Source organism: Neofelis nebulosa, chromosome 11, assembly GCF_028018385.1.
Source record: "Neofelis nebulosa isolate mNeoNeb1 chromosome 11, mNeoNeb1.pri, whole genome shotgun sequence".
NCBI lineage: Eukaryota > Metazoa > Chordata > Mammalia > Carnivora > Felidae > Neofelis > Neofelis nebulosa.
The window spans coordinates 64,626,448-64,648,860 of record NC_080792.1 but is presented as its reverse complement, the minus strand read 5'-3'; the positions used below and the strand labels follow the sequence as shown (position 1 = coordinate 64,648,860).

General features: G+C 43.9%; 1 long non-coding RNA gene across 1 annotated transcript; it reads right to left on the bottom strand.

Annotated features, from left to right (window-relative positions):
* Nucleotides 1–14,499: 14,499 nt before the first annotated feature.
* On the bottom strand, nt 14,500–15,350 carry LOC131489807 (uncharacterized). The gene is made up of 3 exons (XR_009250752.1): nt 15,219–15,350; nt 14,991–15,076; nt 14,500–14,771 (listed from the first exon to the last, which is right to left on the bottom strand). It is a non-coding gene; the product is annotated as an uncharacterized LOC131489807 (long non-coding RNA).
* Nucleotides 15,351–22,413: the final 7,063 nt, after the last annotated feature.

The following is a 22,413-nucleotide window of genomic DNA, read 5'->3' as shown; positions in this document are numbered from 1 at the left end:
TGGGGTTTAAGACATGAACCCGGGGTTCAAGTCCCAGCACAGAATTTTCTGTCTGACTGGCACATCTGACTGAGGCTTGGCTTCCTGATCTGTAAAATAGGGATGACGATAACAGCACCAGCTTCCCAGTGAAGATGAACCAGAAAAAAAAAGCATTCAAAATGCGAGCCATACTAATTCTTAGCTTCTTTAATTATATGAATGTGATTATATTGTTGTTGTTTATTGTTATATAATTAAATGATTATATCGCAGGCTCTACCTTGCTTCAAGAAGCCAGTGGCAGCAACAGGGTGGAAGGAAACCAAACTGCAGTGAACAATTTGTCCCCAATATACCACACATAGGGAGCTGAGCATCACACACTGGTCACCAACACCCTGAGATTCTGTCTCCCTCAAATATTCCATCCTTCTCTCCCCACTAAAAGTGACAAAGACTATTGAGCAAGTCGTGACAATGTAAATATCTCCTTTCCAGCGTTCTGCAGTTCAAATTCTAAAAGCAAAGCTCCTATATCAGCATTAATTAAACTGCCAGCTAGTAAGTGTCCCATTTGTCAACGTATCTGTTTGGCAGGAATCCTTAAGCCACAAAAACTCAAGCCAGGATTTTATGTGAGCTTAAAGAACTTCTGATAGCTTCTAGGGTCTTGCCTGTCCCCACTGATGTCGCAGTATCTAGAAGGTCTATTCTGCATGTTAATGGGAGAAATATCTTCCCTTGGGATTTTCCCCATGTTGATTTTTTAATTATATTAAACCCTTAAGGAAAATGGATTTGCAGAGTTCTCATTAAATAAGGAACTATGCAGTGCATAAAACAGAGAGATGAATTCTTTTTTGAAAGCTACCTTCCCAATTGGCCTTAATGAATTCTCCCTTTGCTGCTATATTACACAGAGTGCAAATAGAGCACTTTGTGAGTGGTGGATGGGCAAATGGATACTTAAGCAGTTCTTGCAGCTTCCAATTGGGATCTTTCTTCCTAGGAACTCAAGGAAATTGGTGCATTATATCACAGCCCTCTCTCCCTGGAGACTAACTGTATGCCAGGATGGGAAGTTAACTCATCCTTGGAACCCACCATGGAGGAAGAATGGCTCCCATGCAATTGCCTCAGAGGAAGCTGTGGGAATGTGCTTTCTAGAAGAATACACAATGTTTACTTAACACCTACTCTAACCAGGCGTGATACTTTTCCTAGTATCTGTGGCTCTCAGCTGTGATAAATTGATTTTCTGTTTCCACCTCCACATCCCTCCTTGACAGAATTGTACATCCATGCTCTTTGCCCATGTTACTTGTAGGTGGAGTCTACCTCTTTGCTTTTGGTCTTGTGACGTTTTGGCCAATGAGATGCAAGAGAGAGCGTTAGTGTTACCACTAGAGGTAGTGATAGTTCTAAACCAAGCTTCAGGAAGTGTCACAACCTCTTGCTTTCCTGACATCACCATTATAATAAGGGCATGTCCCCAGAAAGCTGCTGGTCCCAGAATGAGACACACAGAGCACACAGTCGAGAGTTACATCCAACTGAAATTGACCGAACTTTGGCATATTTGCAGACAGAGAAGTGAGAAAAATACATATTCATTATTCTAAGTCATTGAGATGTGGGAGTTATTTGTTTCACAGCATTATTGCAGCCATGGCTTACCAATAAATCAAACATGTCTCACGAGCACCTGGGAAACTTTTAAACATCTAATCTCTAAGCCCCATCTTAGAGATTCTGACTCAGATTATCTGAGTGACCCAGAAACAATTGGGGCAAAAAATTGTTAGATCTCTGATCGGGACCAAAGTAGATTGGCCGTGATGTTCATGAGATGTAAGTTTCAGGACCTCTCACCTTAATGGACCTGGCAGATAAATATGTACTTTTATACCTCAGATATATTAGTAATTTTGTGGGGTTTTAAATAACTCATCCAAAGTGTATAAGCTTCAGTCTCCAAGTTCTGATATGACCCTGTTAGGCTAAAGTTCACCAAGACATTAGGTTCACCAGATGAACCTACATGTGTTCCACAAGGTCTGCAGGCAGCGATGTTTCAACCTGCATTCTACCTGCCTTCCCAAGGAGGAAGTTATAGCTGTGTGGCCAGAGAACCCTGGAGTGGAGCATATCTACATGCTGAACTCGGATGACGCTGCACTTCTGAAAACCTTGATTTCTTCATCTGTATAATGGACACAAGAACAGTGTGCATACAAGGGTAGTGAGAATACAAGCCAATAGCTCTGTGTAGGGTTAGTTGTTTAACAGAGGCAGTATGCAGTGATTTAACACTTGGCCTCTAGAGGCAGAACTCTCAGGTTCAAATCTTGCCTCTGCCACTGACCTACTGCATGACTTTGCAGGTTCCCAACATTTCCGAGCCTCAGTCTCTTTGTGAAATGGGCCCAATGTAATTCCATCCTGGGATCACTCTGAAGATTAATCAAATGGTGCATGAAAAGGATTCGTTGACTCAGTGCAGAGTGAGAATTCATGGTCACTATTATTATTTTGCAAACAGATTATGGCTTGTTCTGAAGCATGTAGAGAAGATAACAGAATGCCACGGTCAGGATTAGGCTGAAGGACCCCATGACCCTGGAGCTGAGTTACGTCAACAGGCCACCCAGGGTTCAAATCAGATTGCAGTGCAGACACAGCCTACTCCCCACAGAGCCAGCCTTCCATGGACCACCAAGCCTGTTTCCTTCTGCAGAGACCTGGCAGCCACATGAACCAGTTCACAATTCATTCCCATATCATTTCCCCTAATAGCTCCCTGGAGGCTGATTGATAGCTACAGACGACAATCTATAGCTGTATGACAGAATGTTTACTACCAGTCCTCTAGGAAATGATTACTTTAAGCTAATTTTGAACCACCAGACTATGATGCAGTGTCTCATATATTAAACTGCAGCAAGCAGTGTATAAAAGTATTACAAAGTGACCTGGTATTTCACAGCTTACTGGGGAAGGAGAACACAGGGGCAAATTGGTTTCAGGGGTAGGCAAGCACAAGAGGATTCAAAATTTTTGCATACAACTTCAAGGAAGGAACAGAGGTTTAAGATTCAAGTCTACATGGCCAAGGTCAATGCCCATTTCATACCCCTTGACTTCTCCAGGGGAGATTCTACAGCCACTGAGGCCCCAAGACACTGTAATTCATACTACTAAGGAGGCTTCAGGACCCTGTTATAGCTGCCTCCAGAAACTGGTTGATTTCTTCTGCCTCCCACAACCATTACCAATAATAGATTCCTTGGGCTATCTCTCTCTTTGCAAATCTCCCTTCCATATCAACGTTTCCAAAACCCTAGCTTTATAGACCAATGAAAAAAAAAGAAAGTTCAGAAATAGATTCATAGGTATATAACCACCTGATCTATAACAAGGGTTCACTGGAAGAAGAAAGGGAACAGATTCTGTTTTTAAATACTGGATATAGAAAAGAAAATTTCTTCTTGAATCCTACCTCACACCATACACAAAAATTAATTCGAGATGGATTATACAGCTAAATGTGAAAAGTAAAACAGTGAAACATTTAGGGAAAAACAAGAGAATGTATGACCTTGGGGTAGGCAAAGATTTCTTAAACAATTCACGTCAGAATTAACTGAGGGAAATACCAGCAAATTGGACTACAACTACATCTTTTGATAGTAATCAAAACATTTCATGAAGGGAATAAAAGAAGGCCAGTAGAATGAGAATGGGTATTTGCAAATTAAAAATAAACTTTTATCCGAAATATAAAAAAACAGTTGACCCCTGAACAAGATGTTAGACAGCATGCGGATTTTTTTTCAGTAGCTACAGTAGAGGATTATAGATGTATTTTCTCTTTCTTATGATATTCTTAATAAAACTTTCTTTTCTCTAGCTTGATTTATTGTAATTTTCTTATAATATGTGTTAGTTGACTCTATGTCATTGGTAAGGCTTCCATTAACAGTAGTTATTAGTAGTTAAGTTTTGGGGAAGTCAAAAGTTATATATAGATTTTCAATTTGGCAGGGAGTCAGTGCCTCTAATCTCTGCATTGTTCAATGGTTAACTCTATGACTTAGTAAGAGAAAGACAGATGAAAAGAAACATAGGCAAAAGTCATGAACAAGAAGTTCACAAATGATGATATCCAACTGGCCAAAATATACATGAAAAAGTTCTTAGACACCAAGGAAATACAAATCAAAAACATATCTCTCACTCTTACCATAATAGGCTAGAATTAAAAAGACAGACAACACTAAGCATTTCAGCAGTTGCAAACTCTCATATATTATTGCTGGTAGTGTAACTTGGTATAAACACTTCATAAATTGATTGCACTATAGTAAGGCAAATCATACACATACCCTATGACTCAGCAATTCTACTCAAAGGAAATGCACAGATCTGTTCACTAACAATCATGTGCAAACATATTCATAGAAGCCTTACTTCTATTAACTGAAAACTATAAACAATCCAAATGTCAACAAATAGTTGAATGGTCACACAGTGAAGTACTACACTGAAATAAGAATGAGTTACAACTACATGCAACAACATAGATGAATTTCAAAAAGTGTGGAATGAAAGAAGACAAAGAGATTTTATATATTCCTTATGTAATTTCATTCTATTATATTTACATCCATTCCATTAATATTTCCACTAATTTCTTTACTAGAAACTCCATTAATTTCACTCTATATATAACTTTGCCAATTCCATTTCTCTTAAATTCAAAAATCAGGGAAACTAGCCTGTGCTTTGAGAGGTCTAGACAGCAGATACCCCTGAGGAATAGTAATGGGAAGGGAGCTCAGCAGGGTCTTCAGGGGAGCTGGCAACATTCTGTTTTCTGTTTTATGCGTGGATACAGGAATTTATTCAGTTTGTAAATAATTAACAAGGGTCATAATTATGCTTTGTGTGATTTTCTTTATGTACGTTATTCTTTTATTTTAGGTTTCTCTATTTATTTTGAGAGAGAGAGAGAGAGCATGAGCAGAGGAGGGGCAGAGAGAGAGAGGGAGAGAGAAAATCCTAAGCAGGCTCTGTACTCTTTGTATGGAGCCTGATGTGAAGCTCCATCTCACGAACCCAACTGTGAGATCACGACCTGAGCTGAAATCAAGAGTTGGAAACTCGACCAACTGAGCCAACCAGGTGCCCCTGCAGGTTATTCTTTAATAGAAAATTTACAAGGACAAAAAACCAATCTAAGTTTTCAAAGATGGAGTCCCAGGATTGAGCCACATGCTCACAAGTGAGTTTTTCACTTTATCCTTGAGTAAGCAGGACTCTAAAGGGAAAATGCCTCCAATAAGGAAGAACATTATAGTGATGCTCACTGCCTGTAAGGTATAAAAATATATCCACTAGAGCAGATGGAGTGGGAGGGGAAAAGAGCTTCCACTCTTGAGTGCCAAACCCCATGCTGAGTACCTGTGTACACATCTCTTCATTCAAGCCTCACCTCTGCTCATGAGGTAAGTTCTGAAACACCCCATTAGGCAGGTAGTGCTGAGGAAACCAACACAGGGAGTGGGCCAGACACACACCCATGTCTCAATGGCTCCAAACCCCCGCCTCCAACCTGCATGGGTAGCTGATGGCTGCATCCTGGGTAGAAAAAGCTGTCCTTCCAGAGCCCTGTGTCTCAGTGAACCCACAGAAGAAAAGTGGGGACCACTCTTGGCCAGAAAATGCTGCGCTTCTCAGCAGACATGCACACACTGCCCTCTTGCTCAGCATCTTCTGTGTTTTTAATTGGCATGAACTGCTCCACAACAAGGAAAATGTTTACCATGTTAACCAGGAAAACTGTTAAGACAGCAGAACCTTCAGGGTATTTTAATTTAGGGTAGGCACCAACTGGGATAAAGAAGACATTCAAACCATTGGATTTGTGTAGTTTCTACACCCAACTGGTTACCACTTGATTTAATATAGATGACATCTTTGTAATTATGACTTCCAAGTGCCTGTGAACGAAGCCTTCAGCATGTCAGAAGTGTTCAGAGCCTGCAGTTGGGCGTTAATAACAATAAAGGGAGGATCTGTGAGGCAATGAAGGGGGAGAGGTAAGCTGCCCTGGTTTGAAGCCCAGCTCCACCATGTACTAGATATAATGTTAACATCTCTGAGCATCGGGTCTCTCATCTATAGAATTAAGACTACCTGCCCAGCCAACAGGGTTTTTAGGATTATTAAAAATGTATGCGTGTATACCCACATTTTATATGTGCACATATACATGTAGATAAACACATCTTCTTTAGCACAGTCCTGCGGTTTGTCTATTCTGGGTTTGGCTCTGGGAAACTGAAATAGATGTTGTAAACACCTTGATTTCAGGGGCACCGGGGTGGCTCAGTTGGGGAAGCATCTGACTCTTGGTTTCAGCGCAGGTCATGATCTTGTGGTTTCTTGAGTTCAAGCCTCGCTTTGTGTTCTGTGCTGGAAGTGCAGTCTTCTTGGGATTCTCCCTCTCTTTCTCTCTCTGCCCCTTCTCCACTCTCTGTCTCTCTCTCAAAATAAACTTAAAAAAGCCCCCTCGACTTCAGACAGATAATGTAAGCTGCCCAGGGCCACAGACTCATAAGACTTGGTAGTTAGCCAAGGTGAGGTTGGGTCCCAACTGCATCTGACTTCTGAGTTCTTCCTTCTTCCCTGGACTTTATTACAGCTGGGAGCTGAATTTAGACGTCCCAGAACCAGCACAAAAGCTCAATTAAGAGTAATTTGCATTTAGATCCCAGGTGGGCGCTGGACAGGAACCCCGGTGGTTTCAAAGCAGATTGCCTTCACATTGTTGGTTCCCATGGGAGTTTCCACTCTGGCTGCCATTCTTGGCCAAGGATGAGATACGTTGTGGATTTCACAGAATCTGGAGAGTCTATTAAGGGTTGAGGCAAAAAAAAAAAAGGTGAAAAATTTGATGTCAGAATTATTAGAGCCTCTGAAAACCATTGCAAGGCCTCCCCTCGGTGGAATCATTCCTTTCCCGTGTTCCCAGTGAGTGATGAAGTGACCAGAGGAGACTAGACTAAATCATTCAAATGCTGGATTCCAAAATAAACAAGTCTGAAGCCCTCTAATGTTCACATTCCAGCTGCTTGAGGTGCATTTTTGCCTATCAGAGCCCTGCTTTCTCTGTATGGCTTGATTTTGCCCATGTGACTCAGGAATCATATATAGATTCAGGTTTATCTATAAACCCTAGGGAGTCAAAAAATAGATGAGTATTTATCCTAATCATTGATCTAGTAACAAATTGCATCCATATTCTTGTACTACTATGTTATGTATAGGGTGGTGAGATGTCTATTATAAAACATGGAGAAAATGCATAAAATATAAAAGGAAGAGTTGGAAAATAAACACAAATAGACAGTCTAATACCTTCTTACCACACCCTGTACATACAGTCAACACTCTCGGTGTCTGATCCTTTCCTTTTCCCACACGGAATGTCCATTCACAGAAGAGCTGCTCTCTTTGAATTGTCCTTGGCCAAAGTAAGCTGCCTCACTTTGAAGTGGACAAGATTCGTCACTGTAGGGTCAGGTGGTTGACCGAGGTATACAGAAATCAAGGCCTTGTGGTGCATTTCACCTTCTAGTGCTCCCAGTTGGATCAAGCTGAAGCTAGACTCCAGAGATGAGACCACACCTTTAGGTAGCATTTTCCTTTGACTCCATCTTGCTTCCCTTACTCTCTCATAGGTTCCTCCTAAGTGGACTCACTGAATAAATCACATGCATCCAAATCCTTGCTGTAAGTTCTGATTCCAAGGAAATTGAACTAAGAAATTGCTAAATTATGAAGCATGACTTGAAATATAGCTTCCAAACAGATACAGAGCAAAGTAAAGGGACATGGAAGTTCTTGTACCTTCTTCCCTTGGCCAGGAGGATCAGCATCCATTGTCCCATTTGTGGATGTCCCGTTTCAGAGACCAGCTATGGTAAACTGAGCCTTTGCAGGGTTTGAGGCAAAGACTGGGTCATATCTGTGATTGAAAAAGCAGTTCTAATTGCCAAGTAGAGAGGGTAATGAAATGGAATGGGCGGGCTGGCTGGAAGCAGGGAGCAGTGAAGAGGTGGTGTCAGGCATTTGAGCAAAAGCTGAGGGCAGCTTGGCCTAAGGTGGTGGAGTAAAGGAGAGGGGTGGCTGATGGGAATAGACTTAAGAGGTGGGATCCCCAGCACATGGCAGCTGAGTGACTATTAGAGGACAGGAAAGGAGGAGGGAGGAAGACTGATGCCCAGTGTCTCATGTGAACCGTCGACTGTGGTACATTCTTTGAGACAGGAGCCTCGAGAAGGAGCAGGCATGTGGCAGGAAAAGACAAGTTTCATTTTGGACACCACCACCTCCGCCATCCCAGCCGGGTTCTCTTTTCTTGTGAAGAGCCAGGAATTCAGAGAAGAAGCACATTCTCCATTATGAGGGTAAGCCTTAGGGCACAAACCACAAAGCAGACTCAAGAAGTCTTCAACACAAGATTCAGTTTAATTTGTGAGCGATTTATTGAGCACTCTCTGTAAACGAAGCCCTTTGCTGGGACTGAGGCAGACACAAGGGGGAAGCCACAGGGCAGGCCCTCTGGAAGCTCGCAGTCCCACGGGAACGACACACTCAGAAACATCTCTAATGGACTTCACTGAGAACTCAGTGGGCTTTGGAGCCAGACCTTACGGGGTCCAATCCTGGCTCTTCAATTTAACTGGTGGCTTATTTTGGGGATGTAATTTCCTCTCTCTGAACCTCAATTTCTTTGCCTATAAGAAGGAACATGAAAAAAGTGGTACCTGCCTCATGGCTGTTGCCAGAACTGCAAGAGCAATAACTAGCACTTACTGAGGCTTGAAAGATCTAGCGCTATATACCTGGCACAAAGAAGATGCTTAATAAATATTAGTTGAATGAATTGATGGGGCACTTACCATATTTGTCCGATGCTGGGGATTTGGTACTCAATGAACGATGTTATTTTTTTTAAGAATTTTTTTAACGTTTATTTATTTTTGAGACAGAGAGAGACAGAGCATGAACGTTGGTGGGGCAGAGAGAAAGGGAGACACAGAATCCAAAGCAGGCTCCAGGCTCTGAGCCATCAGCCCAGAACCTGATGCGGGGCTCGAACCCACGGACCATGAGATCGTGACCTGAGCTGAAGTCGGACGTTTAACTGACTGAGCCACCCAGGTGCCCCTGAACGATGTGATTTTTCAATGATTCAAATGTTTAAATTAAAGTAAATGATGTTAAACATTCCATCCCTCATCACACTAGCCACAGTTCAGGTACCCAGTAGGTGCATGTTTACAACACAGAACATTTCCATCCCGACAGATGCCTCTCCTGGGCAGCTGCTCTGAGCCTGGCCCAGGGTGTGCTCATGGAACCCACCTAACCCAACATGTGTCCGTCACAGTGGGAAGGTCAGGTTGGTTCGTGCCCAGGTGAGAGCTATCACGATCCAGTGCACCTGGGGAAGTGCCATGTGAAGGTGGATACTTTCTCTCATTTGAAGGTTTGCAAGTGTGGTCAATGTCTCGTTGAAGGACTCTGACCCGAGCCCAGGGAAGGTCTGAGGACCCAAGAAGGACAGCTGATGCTGGGTGGGCCAGCATGGTCTCAGCTGGAGCAGCAGGAACAGGGGAGACCCTCTCTCTAGTACCCTGCTTGCTCATGCTTGTGTCTGTAAAGATTGGATTGTCTTTACTGAAGCTACGATTCGAGCAACGAGGATGAAGAAGCCCTAGGTAGGGAACAGCCCTCAGGTGTATCAGGAAATGGTTTCTGGGAGCTGTCAGGTTATACCTGCAGCTTTGGAGACTGAGGGAGGTGGGTATGAAATCAGAGAGAAAAGGAAATGTGCGTCCTTCTCATATTTTAATGCTGTAGGAATAAGAGCTGTTATGTCTGTTGACTTAGGGTGTACTGTTCGCAATCTTTTCTTGCTTTGTTCTTTAAAGTTTCTCTTTCCTCTAAGACCTGCTCTTTTCTGCTCTGCCTCTGCCAAGCATCAAAGGCTTGGTTACGGTAGGTTCCCACGTCTTGGGACTGGAGCAGGGGCAGTTTACTGGGTCGGATTTGGTGTGATCTGTGACAGAGGTGGTCTGATGAGGCATATTCTGGCATGCACACTTGAAACGGAGACAAAGTGCTTCCATGTGAGCTGGGTGCTGGGGACCCGGGGACCCTCTCCCTCTGCACCTCCAGGTCACAGAGCAGCACCTGTATGGGCTACCTTCAGCTTTGCCCTGGGTGAAAGGGTGCTCCCTGGGTGGGCATCACAGAGAATGTTTCCTCTCCAACTCCTGCAAGTGCTCCTGGGACCTCCTGAAGAAGTGAGGTGGGAGGTGCTCCCTGGAGCAAGTTCTTTCCTTCTCTCCTCACCCAAATCCTGGGTCCCTGGAGCCAAATAAATCCTATACTTGCCTCCACGTGGGAGGGACCTCTGTGCAGCAACCCCCCACCCCCTACCGCTGATAAACTCCCTGGTTGGCAGAATTTCTAGAGTCCTGTGTGAATGCCACTGAGCCCTCGCACACTCTGGGTCTACAGGCCCCGCTGAGCTGTCTCCTGGGAGTGAACAGCTCCAGGAAGGAGGCTCTTGGCAGTGGGGCTGGGGTTCCTGCTCCTGTCAGATCCTACTCCTCCAGCCACACAGCAATGGGCCTGCTCCCCACACCACGGTTATAGCCCCCTGTGTGATCTTTATTGTGCTTTCCTGGGTCCTCCTGCACTCCTTCCAAGGCTCAGGGCAGAGGCTGGCAGGCACAGATGTTTCTATGGCTGCACCTGTTGATGTTTTCCCCTCGCTTCACCTATAGACTGGGGGACTTTGGGCAAGTTATGTTACCTCTAATGTCATGGTCACTGTTCCTAAGGGGTTGGGACCTATGCAGAGGAAAGGGTTGTATGAAGGTCCAGTGTCCCCCAGGCTCCTAAGGTCAGAGCAGGCACAGGTCAGCCACATGGTACGGGGAATGGATTGTCTTCTCCAACGGCCCAGCACAACCATGAAGGTGACCCTGGATTTGGCTGGGTTAGTTGATTGATTGGTTAGGGAAGCTGGCAGTATGCCCATGGCATGCACACTTGGGTTCCACTGTCCCCATATTGGAGAAAAATACAAAGGTGGAGGCTGACCAGGAGACAGGAAATGGACAGGAATCTGGAGGCAGTAAGGAGTCCAGGTGGTCATTGGGGAGGGAACTTGGGAGGCGGGCAGTATATTGCACACAAAGTCCTAGGGACAGTGACTGCCTCTTGGAGGGACGGGGTGGCTCAGGTGCTGCTTCCTGGTCCCAGATATGGAATCTGAGGACTAGTAAGGGCCTGGAGTCCCTGGACATGCGCCTTATCACATTGGAGAAAGGTGGGAAGAGGGCCCCAGGGGGATTGTAGTGTGAGGCCACAGTTGCCATCTGGGATCAGGGATGTAATCCCAGAAGCAGCTGCCTGAGTTCTCACCTACGCTGACCTTATCCTCTCTTTCCCACGGCCACCCCATCACTGTCGCTGCCCTTGTGCACACAGAAGTCTGTTTTACAGATCCTGAGGATTAGGATTCAGACACTAGCCATCTGCATATAATTTACTTCCTACTTCTGGCTCTTTTCTATTTATTTCTGGCGCTTAAGTCTCCTGTGTGACTCTTCCCTGCTCCCTTTTGGATGATTCCGATCCTGAAGGACCCAGTCCCATCCTGGCCCAGGAAGGCCTAACATCTCCAATGTCTGTACAATCTCCCCAGCATCCCATCACCAGCTTTCCCAGCAGCACCCTGTTTCCAGGGCTGAGCAGCCCTGTGTGGTGGGCTGGGCACCGGGCTGGAATGAGGAGGGCTGGGATCACTGATGGAGGGCTCCCCTGGGAGCCTGTGTCTGCCCTGGCCGAGCCCATCTTGGTGTTCTGCCCCAGAGACGGGGATGGGGGCCTCTGCAATCATATGACTGTCTTCTGCCTTACAGCTACCAAGATCACACAATTTTAAAACAAGAATTATTCCATCAGGAATGATTCCAGAATTCCTCCTGTCATGGATGAAAGAGAATGCGTCAAGAAAGAAGGGGCATGGAGTGGGGTAGGAGGAGGAAATGGAGTGCAGAGAGGCAGGAGGAAGTGCAGAAGGCAAATAAGTGCCCTTCAGGGAACCTTAATGCCCAGGAGCTCGCTGGGGCAGACCACAATGCATGTGGCCTTGCAGGAGGACATGAAAGTTATGGCCACGTGCCACAAGTGAAGGGTGTACTGACAACATAGTTCAGGGAGCAGATAGCCATGCCCTGCCCAGCCCTAACTTTATTGGGCCACTGACTCCTGACTCCACTGATTCCTGCATTTGGGAGATGGGGCTGAAGGTCCCTGCAGGGCCACATGGAGCAGGTCACATTGTGCTCTTTGGGAAGGTTGTCCCTGGAGGGTTCAACATCTCAGTCCTGCGGGACCCTATGTTGCCCAGCCCTCTCAAGGTAAACAGGGAGCACATCAGCCACTCAACAAGATGAGATAGTGCAGGGTGGGCTGGGTTTTTCCCAGTTCAGGCTCCCGGGGAAAGAGGGAGGGGGACAGAGGCCAGAGGTCTCCCTGTGAATCAAGTAAGGTGGTTCCCCTGGCTCAGCTCTGCATCCTCGTGGGCATAGAGCAGCCTGTCTTTAAGTAGGGGCCACAGCAGGCTCCAGTCCGGGCTGGGAGTTGCCCAAGGCCAGTCTTTCCCTCAAACCCTTCAGAGTCCTCTGGACGCCCTGGGTCACCTTGTGGCACAATTTCTCAGACTGGGATTCTACAGATTTGTCATATATACAGAAAAACCAAAGAGAGCAGACAATTTTGAAACAAATTCAATGCGGTGTTAACTTGGAATATGTTAAGGAGTAAGGTTCTCCAGTTACTTACATTTCTCTTTCCAATTTTGTAAATAAATATAAGAAATAGAATTTGTATTATATTTTAAAAATCAGTGTCTTCTGTGACCTTACCTTGCTGGAATATGCTAAAGACATATAATTCATGATTTCAATAGGACGCATACTGATTCTGTTTTAATTGAAAGCTGTAAGCAAAGTTTGACGGGTGTTAGGAAGAAGGATTTTGAGTGAAGAAAAGAGGGGAGAGTTTCACAGTCCACTGTGACCCTGCAGGTGTCATGACAGGCTGTATTGCATGTGGGGTGGGGAGCAGGGTCACCATTCTCACCACCCTGTATCATTAGACCTCTTGTTCCTCACAGGGCCCAGAGTGTGAGACTTGGGCTTTTCCTCTTGTGATTGTCTCTGTTAGCTTCCCCAATTGCAGCTTTGTGTATAGAGTTTGTCTGCTTCCCCCTGGGAGAGTGGTAAAGCTTTCCTTGCCCATAGGAAAGGATCCGGTCTATAAAGGCCACGTATGTTTGCTTGGACCTTGTGTTTCAACATCTAACTTAGCCAAGGCTGATTCCTACCTCCTGTCCCCGGACTTGAGTCAGAGGACCTGGGACAGGACAGATGCCTCACCTTCGTATTTCAGCATCCTGTGAAAAGGATGAGAATAGTTCTCCAAGGTCACTCCAGGTCCTCGATCTTGGACACCAGCTTCCCCAGCTGACCACCTGTCTTTATCTTATCTTTCTGAGTGACCACAGACAAAATGGGCACAACAAACCATCCTCACAGGGCTCCTTCTGGCATGAACTCACACACTGGAGGCAGTGGACATCACCACCTTTTAGGAATATGGGTTTTTCAAGATAACTGAGGCAGATGAGACATCTTCCTTCTTTAAAATGTTCAGCCATATCCACTCTGTGGAAAAATGAGCGTGTTATTAGAGTTTCCTAAGGACCTAAAGGAACAGGACTGCATGGGGTTTTATCCTCTTTGCTTGCATAGACATGGCACGTACCTACAATGTGTCCTCCCTCTACTAGGAAATGCCACACACTACAAATATAAACATAAGTGATTCTTGGTGCTGCTCTTCTGATATCTTCTGATATTTGAGATGCTAAGTAGAAATAAAGATTCAGTTGGTCATTCAGCTTTGACCTGAGCTGGGAAAATAGACCAGACCTGGGGTGTCCAATATTGTAGCCACCAACCACCTGTGGAAATCGAGCCCCTGGAATTCAGCTCCTCTGAATTGAGCCGTGCTCTGAGTGTGACATGCACACTGATTCTCAGACAGAATAAGAAAAAAAAAAAAAAAAGAAGAAACTTTCTTGTTGAGGTTTTAAAAACAATGTATTTTTGGGGCGCCTGGGTGGCGCAGTCGGTTAAGCGTCCGACTTCAGCCAGGTCACGATCTCGCGGTCCGTGAGTTCGAGCCCCGCGTCAGGCTCTGGGCTGATGGCTCGGAGCCTGGAGCCTGTTTCCGATTCTGTGTCTCCCTCTCTCTCTGCCCCTCCCCCGGTCATGCTCTGTCTCTCTCTGTCCCAAAAATAAATAAAAAGCGTTGGAAAAAAAAAAATTTAAAAACAATGTATTTTTGAAATCAAACATGAAATACATGTTGAAGTGGTACCATTTTACCCATTACAATGATTTGATTTTTGACTTGTTTCTTTTTGCCATAGAACTACTAGACAATCTGTAGTTGACATGGGTGGGTCCCATTCTATTTTTGCCTGCGATTGCCAGTCTAGGCTGAGAGATCCTCCCAACTCGCAGACCACTCCAACCTGGCTGTGGTTCAGACCCACAGCAGCATCTGAAAGGTTGAACCAATCAATGGGAGAAACTCAATTCAACATCTCGTATAACGGTCCAAGTCATGATCTGTTTAGGGAAAAGAAAGAACATGACATCTCTCAAGCCTGGGTACTGAAAATCTACTCACGCCCACAGCTCCTAGAGCAGAGAGCCCAGGCGTATATAGTGTCCCTAGGGGCACACACTGTCTTTGTGATGGAGGTGGCCTCAATAACATTTGCTGTATTCATAGGATTCATTCCCTGGACTTTGCCGTCTCACATGTGTCTTCTGTAGAACACTCACCAGCAAAAAGGAGGTTGCAGAAGAGTGGACTCCTCCTCTAGGAGATTCTTCTCTGGTTCCCAACTCCCTTCAAAGGGGACGCAGTTCTGAAATGAGATTGACTCAGAAGGGGTTTCTTATGTTAAAGGGTCCTCTTGCTACCCTACCATATCAGGACTCACCTATTTTATCATCTGATCAAGAAGGGGAAATGTTAAGATTATCTAAGAAATTTTTCTAATTTCCTACCTCAGAAGTAAAGTGTACAATTCTCCTGCTTCTTGTACATTTTCACACTTTTCCAAACTTGAGCTGAACAAATGAAAGCAAATATGAAACTCGTACAATGCCAATATTGAGAAGTGGCGGTTGTTTTTGACTTTGAGAAACATTGTTCTAAATGGACTATCAATGCTCTGAGTTCACACCTTTGCCAGCCACCAACAGATTTGTACCTCATACACTTTACTAGGATTACCAAGGGGTGGAAATTCTGTGAAATAACTAATCATTAATAGTTTTCCTGTGAATGTTAGTTTAAATAGAAGATGCAGGATAGGATTTATTGTAACAATAGTAGTCTCATTTCTGTTACACTCGGGAGAATTTTTTTTTTCAACTTTTTTTTTTTTTTAATTTATTTTTGGGACAGAGAGAGAGCATGAACGGGGGAGGGGCAGAGAGAGAGAGGGAGACACAGAATCGGAAACAGGCTCCAGGCTCCGAGCCAGCAGCCCAGAGCCTGACGCGGGGCTCGAACTCACGGACCGCAAGATCGTGACCTGGCTGAAGTCGGACGCTTAACCGACTGCGCCACCCAGGCGCCCCATCGGGAGAATTTTCAAAACAGAAAAGTTACTGTCCAATTTCCTGTGATTTTGCACACAGTCCAGTTTGCTTCACAAATCCTTGAAAATATATATTTGCAATCACAGAGAGAAATAAATATCCTGGGAGAAATGGTGTCCACGGAGTGAGCTTTTAGAGTACACTTTTTGAAACAATGATTGTTACATTTCATGAAAATATTTTAGTTTTTTACAGGACCCTTGGGTAGCTCAGTCAGTTAAGCATCAGACTTTGACTCAGGTCATGATTTGTTGTTTTACACGTTCAAGCCCCACATCAGCTCTGTGCTGACAGCTCATCCTGATGCCTGCTTAGGATTCTGTGTTCTCCCTCTTTCTCTGCCCTTCCCACACTCACACTCTGTCTCTTAAAAACAAGTAAATATTAAAAAAATTTTACATTTGGGGCGCCTGGGGGGCTCAGTCAGGTGAGCATCCGACTTTAGCCCAGCTCCTGATCCAGCGCTTCGTGACTTTGAGCCGTGTGCCGGCTCTGTGCTGACTGGTTCAGAGCCTGGAGCCTGCTTTGGATTTTGTGTCTCCCTCTCTCTCTCTCTGCCCCTCCCCTATTCTGTCTCTCTGTCTCCCAAAAATAAATATTTAAAAAATTTTTTTTTAAATTTTCCTTTTAAGTAACCTCTGCACCAAATTTGGGGCTGAAATTCATGACTCCGAGATTGAGTCACACACTCCACGGATCGAGCCAGCCAGACAAGCCCTCATTACTTTTTACAAAATCTAAATATGAGAATATATTGCATTCACACCCGTGGGTTCTATGCCTAATTCCTTATAGATAGATAGATATCAACCTTTTAACATTGGGTTCAAAGAGATTGGGAGGAATCCTTTTTCTTAAAGAGACTTAATAGACATGGCTTAAGACAGGGTTTCTTAAACGGGGCTCTGTTGATATTTTGCGCAAGATAAGTCTTGTGTGGAGCTGCAGGATGCCTTACAAAATGTTTAGTTGCATCCCTGGCCTCAACCTGCCAAATGACAGTGGTGACTTCCCCACTGTTGACAACCTTAAATGTATCCAGAATTTGCCAGATGTCCCCTGGGGGCCCAATTTTCCTTGATTGGGGACCACCAGAAGCCAATATTATGTGTCCCAGAGAACTGGGAAGGTACTCTCTCCAGGTACACTAATCTATTATGTACCTGAATTAAGTAACAGCAATATTGGACTAATGAGGCATTGAGAGGGTGTGAATACAGTGAGAGAGAGAAACTCCAAAGTCTGGACGCCAGGATTCAAGGGGAGGTGAGGGGAACGCTGAATTATTTTAATTAATTTAAATGATTCCTATATGTTCATTAAATTAATTGGTTTCTCACATTTTAAAGAAGATGGTTAAGGAGATAGCAAGATGGAGAATTTAGATGATTAAACCATTACTGAGTGCCTACCATCCAATCCATGCCTGGCAACATGGATGTGGTTTTGTCACACACTGACTCCGAGTCTGGCGATTCCAAGCAGAGATGCGATTCTCAGGACTATGACAAAGTGGATTATTTCATTATGTTCCTAAAGTATAGCCTAAGAGATCCTGAACAGTACCTTCCACTCTATTGCTGTGCTGTGAATGATCTCTATTTCCACTCTCCTCTATGGTAGCACCCAGCTCTGAGTGGCTCTCATACCCTTGAAATGTGGTCACGTTTCATGTGTCACAGTGGAAATCTTATATTTTTGATCCGATACATCCAAAATATTATTACTCACATTAGCTTCACTGTTTTACTGTTTTTGATTTTCCTTTTTCCAGTGTGTTTACTGGAAAAGCCAAAACTCTGTATAGGCTTTGCATAATTTTTATCAGAGAACAGTGACCTAGAAGGTGGAGAATTGTGTCCTGTTGGAATCCTGAAAGTCACCCTTGTTCTGGGTTCATGTCTAGGCCAGGTAGTACATGCAGACAGAACGGGGGATCCTGCCAAGTCTGGGTCCTCCTTGCATCTCAGCTCAAAGCCCTGGGCAATTTTTTTCTTTTTTTGCAATGTAAAGACATATCTTTATTACTTCATTTTATACCTTTATAAAATGTATACTAATTTAATACTTTTCCTATTGTTTTTCTGATTAAAACATACATACAATGGCAGTGTAGAAAATTAAGATTATAACATATAAAATTAATAGAAGTCTGATTCTACTATTCAAAAAGAACACAATAACATTTCTTTTCACCTTTCCCATATTGACACAAGAAAATTTTACCTTAGTTTTAGTTGACATTTTTCTTTTCATTATATTTTCTTAATGTATATGTTATTTTAATTACTATTTTTCATTTTATACCTTTATATGTACCATCCCTGATTCTAAACTTCTAGACTAATTAGGTAGAGAGAAAATATGTAATTAATGTAGCTCTTAGTTTTTTATCAAAAACACAGGCATGTGTGTTTCAGTGAAGAGGTAAAAGTAAACTCCTTGTCCCACAACTTTGCTAAGAAAATAAATATGGCTTGTATGTAAATACTCTACATCAAATTGTGTTTATAATTATTGTGTCTATAATCTGACTAAATTTCTTTAAGATATAATGATTCCAATATTTCATCTGGGACAAATTTTAAACTTCGTTCTAGAGATGTCCTTGGACTCAGTTTGGTAGAAAGGGGTAAGGATTGTGTTTTAAATTAAAAAATGGGACCTGTCTTTATTCTCAAAATATTTTCTTTTTCCCTCTTCACCCTGAAATTTTGACTAGTGATTATAATTGGTGTTGAAGGGGTCAGGTCATTTCCCTTCATGTAATTTATTTTCAACACAGAGAATGACAATGTGTAGACCAGGGTTCAACTTTTGAAACAAAAGCACTTAATCTCCAATGTTGCCCTTGTCTCTGTAGAGACGCACCTGTCCACACAGCAGAAATTGGACGGTGTGCACCTGCATTCCCCATGAAAGCTCTGTTGCCATGGCGATGAATTGAGGTAAGATGCCCTTTTTTTTCCAACTGCCAGTCTCTGAGCTGAGCAGTTCAAATCTGATAGCGAGTGGGTTCTCAGATCTGTACCTACCGTCTTCGAAGATGGGCAATCTGAATTGTTGCTGGGGTGGTATGTTCATAAAGATCTTCTTAACATTGCTACTAACTGGACAGTTAGCTCTTGCTCAAAATGTTTTTCCGTGATTTAAAATCTCCTCTCTCTATCTGGTCGTACAGAGTTATGAATGTTTTATAGTTTGGTTTTATCTCTTGATTTTTGGTCATTCTATCACGATAGCTCCCTTGATATTTTTTCTCCATTGGGAAAAATGGACTATATCCTGCACCCCTCTCTTGTCACCACTAGGTATTCCTAGGGGAAGACATACGGCAATGTCTGTTGTAATGTAAGATCTTTTAAAACTCCAAAATATGTATTCAAATTGTTCATTACAGAAAAGTAGAGTGAATCCAGAATGGTTGATATGGATGGTATCCATCATTGTTTTTAACATGCTTTCCCTATACTCCTTATACCAAAAAGGGGTATTGGGTTCAGTATTTGGGGAGATGTGCTCCTTCATTCACATAGACTTGCCCAAAAGAGACCCTAACAATATGAGAGTTTCAAAAATTTGTGGGCCCCAAACACAGATTTAGTTTTATACTTTAGGTGTTATCCAGAATTACACTGTATACAGTGGATCACTCTGGAGAACAATCATGAGTATTTCTGGTCAAAGGCCACAGAGAGTGGGATCCAGGGGTCACCAACAGCTTTCTTTTTTCTTTTTTCTTTTCTTTTGTGTTCCTTTATTTTTTTTTTTGAGGCCTCTGATTCTGTCAAAACTAAATTATGTTGAGGTAAAATGATAGTTTTTAGGCAAACCAAAGCAGCTCTGTGTCACAGAACAACCGTTTGGGAACTCAGACTCCCAGGTTTGAATCCACCTCCGAAACATGAAAAATTGTAAGGTCTCATTTAATAGCTATACCTTCTAATGAATCTTCCTGACCCCTTGTCATACACCGCACACTTTACATGCAATAATTCATTCAATGCCATCACAAACATATGTGATGGTTTGTTACTCTTCCTACTTCTTAGGAGGAGAAACTGAGGCAAAGAGATTGTTGTTTCCAGGAACATGAACTCCTAAGAGTCAGGATGTGAACCCAGACCTGTAGTCCCAATGCTCATGCTTTAACTACCGAACTGCACTTCTACTTAGCCATGAGATCATTGGCTGTGCAAAGGAGTTCCAGCATTTGTGTGTATGTCAGGAATCACCTGGACAAAGGAAAATCCCAAATGCTGTTATTATGAGGTAGTCTCTGTGGTCCCATAGCCCAGGGAAACTCTCAAGCCAGATTATAATAGAACTTGCTGTAGTCACTAATGTGAAAATGATCTAGAAATCTTACATGGTTCTGGTCAGTTCAAAGATTTTGAAAGTTTGGAGGCACGAGTTAGGAAGACCTGGTCAAATTCTGCCAGTGCTGAGCTACTCTTCAGCACTTGGCTGGAGTCCAGTAAGGACTGAGGAGGTCCTTTAGAGGTGTTTGATGGCGTTGTTAATATGAGTGAGCCCTAGTAATGCTTAAGTTCTGTGAGCCTACCTGTGAGACAATGAAAATGAAGCCTAAAACTACCAATTCGCAATGAACCTTGTGCCATCACCCTCATTGCTGCTCCTTTGTACAGCTGAGTTAGAGATCTAGTCATTGCCTGGTCATTTTCACGGTGTGGTCATTTTTTCAGGACACGGCACAAATCTGATAAGAATCGGGAATATAACGGGCTGGTGCCTTACTCAGCTTCTGGAGCATGCACCTCTTGCTCCCTGGGTGATGAGTTCAGGCCCCGTTGCATGTGGTGTGTGAAGACTCATTACGGAAAAAAGATTCAGGGACATCATGTAGAGCATTTGGTAACATTATCAGCATGAACCCTAAAAACAGCTTGATTCCCATGAACTACACACTGTAGGGACTGTGACCAATAAGAACTCAAACATTTGATTACTAGCCCGGTGTCTATCCTCCTTGTTTTCACACTCTCACCCATGCTCCAGTGGGGCCTTTGCTCCTTAATGAACTATCCCATTGCTTGCTAGTAAATGAAAGCCAATAGCTGACAAGCTTAATGAATATATATCCGGGTAGCATCTCAAGGCAAGATTAGAAGAAAAATAGCACATAGTTAATAATACTGTTTGGTTTTTAATGGTGGGCTTTCCTTATGTAAAATTTGTTAATAATTGATGAGCTTCATAACAAAAGATTTATGATTAAATAACAGACTGCTGTGCCTTGATTTGAATCTAGTCTCTCAGTAAAGGGTTGTTTATAATCACTTGCAAAAGAGTAAACATCAGATGAAAGATCAAAGCAGGTCCGGTTGATCCTTAGGGAGAGTCATGGTGGTAGAGGGGGAGGAGGCTTCTCCAGGCCGTGGGTATGGAAGGGTCCATCTAAAAGGAGATGGGACATGGGCCCCTGACACTGCAGGGTATAAAGAAGGATGAGGAGTCTGTAGAGATCAGATTTGGGGGAGGGAGGAACTGGGAAGGGGCCCATTCAGAGCCAGTACAGCCCCTGCCTTCCACCAGCCAGGACTTAGTCCTGACTGCTCAGATGGTTCCACAGACCAATAGTCAGTGCCACGTTAAGTGTCGCGGCCTACATTCAATAAACAATCAAAGCACCAGCCTGATGGGCCAATTTCTCAGTTAATTCACAGTAGCTGCTCAGCCAGGGTTAGTCAACTGAAGGGAAGCTAATTCTTGGCAGAGTCCTCACGTGACAGATGGTATGGAAGGCTGTGGCTTCGGAGTCAGCTTGGGAGCTGAGCAGACCGCTGGACACTGATGGTGGCCAAGTGGCCATTGGGGAAGTCTCCTTGTGATACCCCTGGTAGTGTGGATCCCGGGGAAGGATGGCCACTGTTGGGCTTCCCCTGCTCCTTTGGAAGGGCTTCACTTGGTAACTGCATTGTGCCTTGGGTCAGGGGTTGAAACCTAGAGGTGGGGGCCTGAGTTAGGATTTGCACTTTTCTCTTAGCTTAGGCACCTCCTCCAGGGCATCAGGTGTCTTCCACAGAGACCTTGGGGAGGAAGGTTTGATAAAGAGATTGGGGGAACACCTGGCTCAAGGGTTCAAGGCATGATCTCAGGTGCCCTGGGAAGGTCCCAGATTTTCAGGGATCTCTGTCCCCGGGGAACATCGATATTCCTATCTTGGACCTCCCACTGTTCAGAATAGTGAGACTTGGTGAATCATTTAATCTCTCACAGAAAATATGGGTCACAGGCCCTGCCCTCTCTGCCCCATGGGGTTGATATGGGGATCCCAGGAGATGGTAAAAGGTCTTCCACATGAGCTGTAAAGCATCCTAGCCATGGACAGGATGAAAAGGAAGCTTCCATCCTCCTTTTTCCTGTAGCCATCCAAGTCCCCACCCTGGATTCAACCACTACCAAGTGTTGAAGTTCCAGACATTTAGTGACTAAACACACACTGCTTCTGAACTATCAGTCATTTTTTCCGGACTTTTCCTACATTTAATCACTTTCAACTTCATACCATAAGACTAATAGACCGTAGGAAAGCTTTCATTGTGCACTACAGGAAACTTAGGCACAACCCAAG